This window comes from Aotus nancymaae, unplaced genomic scaffold (assembly GCF_030222135.1).
Source record: "Aotus nancymaae isolate 86718 unplaced genomic scaffold, 86718_ANA_hifiasm-v0.15.2.pri h1tg000004l, whole genome shotgun sequence".
NCBI classification, from domain to species: Eukaryota; Metazoa; Chordata; class Mammalia; order Primates; family Aotidae; genus Aotus; species Aotus nancymaae.
Genome location: NW_026988415.1, coordinates 69250236 through 69258453, shown reverse-complemented (window position 1 = coordinate 69258453; position 8218 = coordinate 69250236). Strand labels below are relative to the sequence as shown.

At 42.4% G+C, this 8218-nt stretch overlaps 2 pseudogenes; one reads left to right on the top strand and one right to left on the bottom strand.

Annotated features, from left to right (window-relative positions):
* Window positions 1-1874, bottom strand: LOC105732916 (spindlin interactor and repressor of chromatin-binding protein-like; annotated as a pseudogene).
* Window positions 1875-2757: 883 nt separating this feature from the next.
* LOC135269226 (small ribosomal subunit protein eS6-like) lies at window positions 2758-7717 on the top strand (annotated as a pseudogene).
* The last annotated feature ends 501 nt before the right edge of the window (window positions 7718-8218 follow it).

The following is an 8218-nucleotide window of genomic DNA, read 5'->3' as shown; positions in this document are numbered from 1 at the left end:
TTATAAGCCACAAGGGGGGACACTGCCTCCCCAGGAAAGCAAGAACACCCCATTCCCTTTCTCTGGCTACCACGCCACAGTGGTGCTGGATTCTGACAGAACCATGGACCAGTCTAGGGTATCACCTGCTTTCACACACTTGGTGCCCTGGGGGTGCTTGGACCAGTCTTGCAGGAGGCTGACCACCAGGGGCTCCTCCATCATCACATGGATAACCTTGAGATCCAGTGTCCCGTGGAGTCCCAGAGGGGGAGCTGGAGAGGGGCTCTCCACCCGGGGAAGGCCTCCTTCTGCCAATTCCCTGTCTTTGGGTGAGTCCTTATCGTCTGGGCCCCTGAGCTTGGTGTGGGAGAAGAGCTGCAGGACGAAGCCAACAGGGAAGCTGCCACCAGTGAGGTATCGGATCTCGGCTAGTGCTGCGAAAGTCTCCATGAACGAGTCTGGAAATGGGGGCTCTGGGTCAGGGTCCAGGTTGTTTTTGTTTGTTTTGATGGATTTTTTTGCTTGTTTCCCAGGCTGAAGTGCAATGGTGTGATCTCAGCTCACCGAAACTTCTGCCTCCCAGGTTCAAGTGATTCTCCTGCCTCCACCTCTATAAAGTAGCAGGTATTACAGGCATGTGCCACCATGACCCGCTAATTTTGTATTTTTAGTAGAGATGGGATTTCTCCATGTTGGTCAGGCTGGTCTTGAACTCCCAACCTCAGGTGATCTGCCCGCCTCGGCCTCCCAAAGTGCTGGGATTACAGGCGTGAGCCACCGCTCCTGGCCATGGTCCAGGTTTTTGGTCATGGTCTGCCTCTTTTCTTTCTGGCTTCCTCTCCCCCTGGGGGCTTCCATCTCTGACCACAGGGCTTCTTATTTCCTGGCTCTGTGGCAAGGGCAGCAGGAAGCTTGAGGAGACAGAATTCCCTGGGTTGGCTCCTTTAAGGGAGGGATGGGTTATTCTCAGAATCCAGGAGAATGACAATTTCAGCTGGCATTCTGCCAGGGTCTGGATTGGCGTCTGGGTCTAGTTGGGCATCCTGGCCTGAGTTGGGTGGGGACGACTGCTCAGCTCTGACGTCTTGCAAGAGAGCCACCCCTTCACTCCAGGCCTCCAGGATGTTGCTCTTCTTGGAAGGGCTCAAGTCCATGGTGTGAGGATGCTGCTCCAGGATGTGCTAGTAAGCCATATCAGCCGAGGGTACCAGGATCTCAGTGCCACACACCATGCACAGTGCAGGCCCACTTCCTCCTGGGCTGCTGCCCACCAGGAACTCCTGGTCCCAAGACACATGCTGCTTGGGCTCCTCACAGTCATTGCTGCCCACCTTCAGTGGGCTGGGCCTAGGCAGTCGGGTCTTCTCTTGTTGGGTCACTCTTAGCATCAACTAAGCCTGTGCAATTAGGGCCACAACCATTGCCTCCTTCTCATCCTCCCCTTCCTCACATTTGAGCATCACCTCAAGCAGTCAAGTGTGGTGCCCTCAGCCTTTAGGGCCATGGTGTGGCTGGGGGTGATGGGGGCAGCTGAAGGATGGGCATGCAGACCTCGGCTTGCAGCCTGGCAGCCAGCTTCCACCTCCCACCAGGACAGCACCAGGCTGCCACCCTCCCCACCACTCACCACTCTCCAGCCAGGCCAGTAATGGAAGTGTCTGGGCCTCCCCAAGACCTCAGTGCCTCAGGAGCCCAGGCAGGGAGGGCTCAATCCTCTTTAATTCTTTAAACATGATTTACTTTAGCTTTTTTTGTTGTTTTTAACATGATGCTGGTTTAATAAATAATATCTCAAGTATAGTAGTTGATTTAAAGCCTTTGTCTAGTAAGTCCAACATCTGGGCTTTCACAAAATCAGTTTCTGTTGACCGCTTCTTTTTTTTTTTTTTTTGTCTATTCATGGGTAATGCTTTTCTGTTTTTTTGGCATGTCTCATTATTCTTTTTAAAAATATAGATATTTAAGATCATATATTCTAAGCAATTCTGGATTCTGATTAGCCCTGCTCAGAGGGTGCTGTTTTTGTTGCCGCTGCTAGTTTCTTTTTTTACTCAGTGACTTACCTGAGCTAGTTCATACAGAGATTGTTTTCCCTGCAGTGCATAGCCACTAAACCCCACTCAATATATTTTAAATTAAAAAAAAAAAAAAACAACTCTGTGACCTCCTGTGGGTCCTTTCTGAGTCAGAATACATTAGTGGTCAGCTAATGCTTAGTCAAAAGTTTCCATAACTGCCAAGAGTCAGTCAGGGTGCTACCCTTTTTTGAGATCTGTATGTAATGTAGGGCATATTTTCCAAGTTCAATTAGTTTGCAAATAAGCCTCAGTTTTCACTTCCTGCTGATCAACGGCCTCAGTCATCCAAGAATGAGTCAGAAACAAGAGCTTCTTGAGCATTCATAAGCACCTGAACAGCCCTGAATATGCACATAACCTTCCATAGCCCCGGAAATATACTGTGGATTTCAAAGCTTTTAATTTTTTTCCTTTTTCCTTTTTTTGAGACAGGGTCTTTCTCTGTCACTCAGGCTGGAGTGCAATGGTTTGATCATAGCTCACTGCAGTCATGAAACACTGGGCTCAAGAGATCCTTCCACATTAGTCTCCCAAGTAGCTGGAACCACAGGCACACACCAACATGTCTGGCTAATTTTTAAAAACTTTTTGTAGAAACAAGGTCTCATGTTGCCCAGGCTGGTCTTGAACTCCTGAGCTTACACAATCCTCCTGCTTTGGGCTGCCAAAGTCCTGGGATTACAGGTGTGAGGCACTGTACCCATCCTCAAAGGTATGTATATATATATGTATTTAACATTTGCAAAATTAATTTTTAAATATTAAAGTATATATCAAAATAAAATATTTCATATGTGCCATATATATAAATAAATATAAAGTAGTATATATATAAATATATATATATTTATACTTCAAGTTCTGGGGTACATGTGCAGAACACACAAGTTTGTCACATAGTTAAACACATGCCATGGTGGTTTGCTGCATCCATCACCTTGTCATCTACATTAGGTATTTCTCCTGATACTATTCCACCCCCAGGCCCCTGCCCCTGAAAGGCCCTGGTGTGTGATGTTCCCTTCCCTGTGTCCATGTGTTCTCATTGTTCAGCTCCCACTTATGAGTGAGAACATGTGGTGCTTGGTTTTCTGTTCTTGTGTTAGTTTGCTGAGAATGATGGTTTCCAGCTTCATCCATGTCCCTGCAAAAGACATAAACTCATTCCATACTTTTTATGAGAAGTATATGACCACAGAAGTTGCTGCTGATGCTCTGGGTGAAGAATGGAAGGGTTTTGTGATCTGAATCAGTGGTGAGAATGACAAACAAGGTTTCCCCATGAAGCAGGGTGTCTTGACCCATGGCTATGTCTGCCTGGTACTGATTAAGGGGTATTCCTGTTACAGATCAAGGAGAACTAGAGAAAGAAAGAGAAAATCACTTCTTAGTCACATTGTGGATGCCAATCTGGGTGTTGTTAACTTGGTTATTGTAAAAAAAAAGGAGAGAAGGATATTCCTGGACTGACTAGATACTATGGTGCCTTGTCACCTGGGGCCCAAAAGAGCTAGCAAAATCCACAAACTTTTCAATCTCTCTAAAGAAGATGATGTTCACCAGTATGCTGTAAGAAAGCCTTTAAACTAAAAAGATAAGAAACCTAGGACCAAAGCACCCAAGATTCAGTGTCTTGTTACTCCACATGTCCCGCAGCGCAAATGGCAGTGTATTTGCTCTGAAGAAGCAGCATACTAAGACAAATAAGGAAAAAGCTGCAGAATATGCTAAACTTTTGTCCAAGAGAATGAAGGAGGCTAAAGAGAAGTGCCAGGAACGAATTGTGAAAAGATGCAGACTTTCCTCTCTGCAAGCTTCTACTTCTAAGTCTGAATCCAGTCAGAAATAAGATTTGAGTAACAAATGAGATCAGACTCAAAAAAATTGAAATTATATCAAATATTTTCTCTGACCACAATGAAATAAAGTAGAAATCAATAACAAGAAAAATTTTGAAAACTACAAACACATGGAAATTAAACTACAGACTCCTAAATTATTAGTGGGTCAATGAAGAAATTAAAAAATAAATGGAAAAAAATTATTGAAATAAACCATAATGGAAACACAACATACCAAAACATATGGGACACAACAAAAACAATATTAAGAGGGAAGTTTATAGCTATAAGCCCCTACATTTTAAAAAAAAAAAAAAACTTCAAACAAAAAATCTGATACATTTTAAAGAACTAGAAAAACAAGAGCAAACCAAACCCATCGTTAGTAGAAGAAAAGAAATAATTAACATCAGAGTAATAAATGAAATTGAATCAAAAAATACAAAAGATCAACAAAACAAAAAGTTGGTTTTTTGAAAAGATAAATAAAATTGACAAACCTTTAGCTAGACTAAATAAAAATAGAGAGAAGACCAAAATAAATAGAATCAGGGATGAAGAAGACATTACAATCAATAGTGCAGAAATTGAAAGGATATTAGGGGTTACTATGAGCAACTACATGCCAACAAATTGGAAAACCTAGAAGAAATGAATAAATTCCTAGACACATACAACCTACCAAGATTGAATCAGAGAGAATTCCAAAACATGAACAGACCAATAACAAGTAACAAGATCAAAATCATAATAAAAAGTCTCCTAGCAAAGCAAAGCCTACAATCCAATGGTTTCGCTGCTGAAAGAACTAAACCAATCCTACTCAAACTATTCTGAAAAACAGAGGAGGAGGGAATACTTCCAAACTCATTCTATGAGGTCAGTATTAACCAGATACCAAAATCAGGCACCAAGACACACCACTAAATAAATAAATCTATCTATCTATCTATCTATCTATCTATCTATCTATCTATCTATCTACAGGCCCATATTTCTGATGAGGATTGATCCAAAAATCCTCAACAAAATACTAGGAAACCAAATTCAACAACATATTAAACAGATAGTTCATCATGACCAAGTGGGATTTATCCCAGGGATGCAAGGGTGGTTCAGTGTACACAAATCAATCTATGTGATGCATCATATCAACAGAATGCAGGACAAAAACCATATGATCATTTCAATTAATACTGAAGAGCATTTAATAAAATTCAGCATCCCTTCATAGCACAAACCTTCAAAAAAATGGATATAGAAGAAACATACCTCAACATAATAAAAGCCATATACAATGGTACCACAGGTAGTATACTGAATGGAGAAAAAACTGAAAGCCTTTCCTCTAAGATCTGTAAAATGGCAAGGATGACCCCGTTCAGCAGTGTTATTCAACAGAGTACTGGAAGTCCTATCTAGGGCAATCAGAGAAGACAAAGAAATAAATACACTCAAATTGGAAATAAGGAGGTCAAATTATTCTTGTTTACAGACATCTTATATTTGGAACTACATAAATATGCTAGCAAAAAACCATTAGAACTAATAAACAAATTCAGTAAAGTTGCAGGATACAAAATCAACATACAAAAATCAATAGCATTTCCATATGCCAATGACAAAGAATCTGAAAAAGAAATCAAGAAATAATTTCATTTTCAATAGCTACAAATAAAATTAAATACCTAGGAATTAACCAAAGAAGTGAAAGATTTCTATAATGAAAACTATAAAACTGATGCAAGAAATTGAAGAGGACACAAAGAAATGGAAAGATGTTCTATGTCCATGGATTGAAAGAATCAATAGTCAAAATGTCCATACTACCCAAAGCAGTCTACAGATTTAATGCAATCCCTATGAGAATGCCAATGACATTCTCCAGCAGAAATAGAAGAAAAAAAAAAATCCTAAAACTTATATAAAACCACAGAAGATCCAGAAAAGCCACAGCTATCCTGAGCAAAAAGAGCAAAACTGAAGGAATTACATTACCTGACTTCAAATTATACTACGGAGGTATAGTAACCAAAACAACATAGTATTGGCTTAAAAATAGACGTATAGACGAATGGGACAGAATAGAGAACTCAGAAACAAATTCATACAGCTACAGTGAATTCATTTTCAACAGAGGTGCCAACAGAGACCCCAAGAAACATTGGGGAAAGGATAGTCTCTTCAATAAATGGTGCTGGGCAAACTGGATATCCATATGCAGAAAAATGAAACTAGACACCTATCTCTCACTGTATACAAAAAAATCAAATCAAAATGGATTAAATATTTAAATCTGAGACCTCAAACTATGAAACTACTACAAGAAAACACTCAGGAAACTCTCCAGGACATTGGCCTGGGCCAACATTCCTTGTGGAATATTCCACAAGACAATTAGGTGTCTTGGGGTGGCTCTTCTCGAGCAGTATCTTTGTGGTGTTCTCTGTATTTCCTGAAATTGAATGTTGGCCTGTCTTGCTAGGTTGGGGAAGTTCTCCTGGATTATATCCTCAAGAATGTGTTCCAACTTGGTTTCATTCTCTCCATCACTTTCAGGTACATGGATCAAACATAGATTTGGTGTTTTCATGTAATCCCATATTTCTTGGAGGCTTTGTTCATTCTTCTCACTCTTTTTTCTCTAATCTTGTCTTCTTGCTTTATTTCATTAAGCTGATCTTCAGTCTCTGATATCCTTTCTTCTGCTTGATTGATTCACTATTGAAACTTGTGTATGCTTCATGAAGTTCTCATGCTGTGTTTTTCAGCTGCATCAGGTCGTTTATGTTCTTCTCTAAACTTGTTATTCTAGTTAGCAATTCCTCTAACCTTTTTTCAATGTTCTTAGCATCCTTGCAGTGGGTTACAACATGCTTTCTTAGCTCAGAGCAGTTTCTTATTATCCACCTTCTGAAGCCTACTTCTGTCAATGCATCACACTGATTCTCCATCCAGCTTTGTTCCCTTGCTGGCAAGGAGTTGTAATTCTTTTGATGAGAAGAGGCATTCTGGTTTTTGGAATTTTCAGCCTTTTGCACTTGTTTTTTCTCATCTTTGTGGATTCATCTACCTTCGATCTTTGATGTTGGTGACCTTCAGATGGGTTTTCTGTGTGGACTTCCTTTTTGTTGATGTTGATACTATTCCTTTCTGTTGGTTAGTTTTCCTTCTAACAGTCAAGCTGCTCAGCTATAGGTCTGCTGGAGTTTGCCTGGGTATCACCAGCCAAAGCTGCAGAACAGCAAAGATTGCTGCCAGCTTCTTCCTCTGGAAGCTTCATTCCAGAGGGGCAGCTCCCAGATGCCAGCCGGAGCTCCTCCGTATGAGGTGTCTGTCAATCCCTGCTGGGAGGTGTCTCCCAATTAGGAGGCATGGGGCCAGGCACCCACTTGAGGAGGCAGTTTGTCCCTTAGCAGAGCTTAAGTGCTGTTCTGGGAGATCTGCTGCTCTCTTCAGGGCTGGCAGACAGGAACGTTTATGTCTCCTGAAGCCGTGCTCACAGCCACTCCTTCCCCCAGGTGCTCTGTCCCAGGGACATGGGAGTTGTATCTATAAGCCCCTAACTGAGGCTGCTGCCTTTTCAGAGATGTCCTACCAGAGAGGAGGTACCTAAAAAAGCAGTGTGGCTACAGCGGCTTTGCTGAGCTGTGGTGGGCTCCACCCAGTTCAAACTTCCTGGTGGTTTTGTTTATACAGTGAGGAAAAAACCTCCTACTCAAGCCTCAATAATGGCAGATACCCCTTCCCCCACCCAGCTCAAGCATCCCAGGTCAACTTCAGACTGCTGTGCTGGTAGCGAGAATTTCAAGCTTGCTGGGCTCCTTGGGGGTGGGATCTGCTTATTTAGACCACTCGACTCCCTGGCTTCAGCCACCTTTCTAGGGGAGTGAACTGTTATGTCTCATTGGCATTCCAGGTACCACTGAGGTATGGAAAAAAACTCCTACAGCTGTATCAGTGTCTGTCCAAACAGGTGCCCAGTTTTGTGCTTGAAACCCAGGGCCCTGGTGGCATACAAATCTGAGGGAATCTCCTGGTCTGAGGGTTGTTAAGACCATGGGAAAAGCATAGTATCTGGGCCAGAGTGCACCATTCCTCATGGCATGGTTCCTCATGACTTCCCTTGGATAGGGGAGGGAGTTCCCTGACCCCTTGCGCTTCCCAAGTGAAGTGACACCCACCCTGCTAGCCTTGCCCTCTATGGACTGCACCCAATGTCTCACCGGTCCAAATAAGATGAGCTGGGGACCTCAGTTGGAAATGCAGAAATCACCCGCCTTCTGCATTGATCTTGCTAGGAGCTTCAGACCAGAG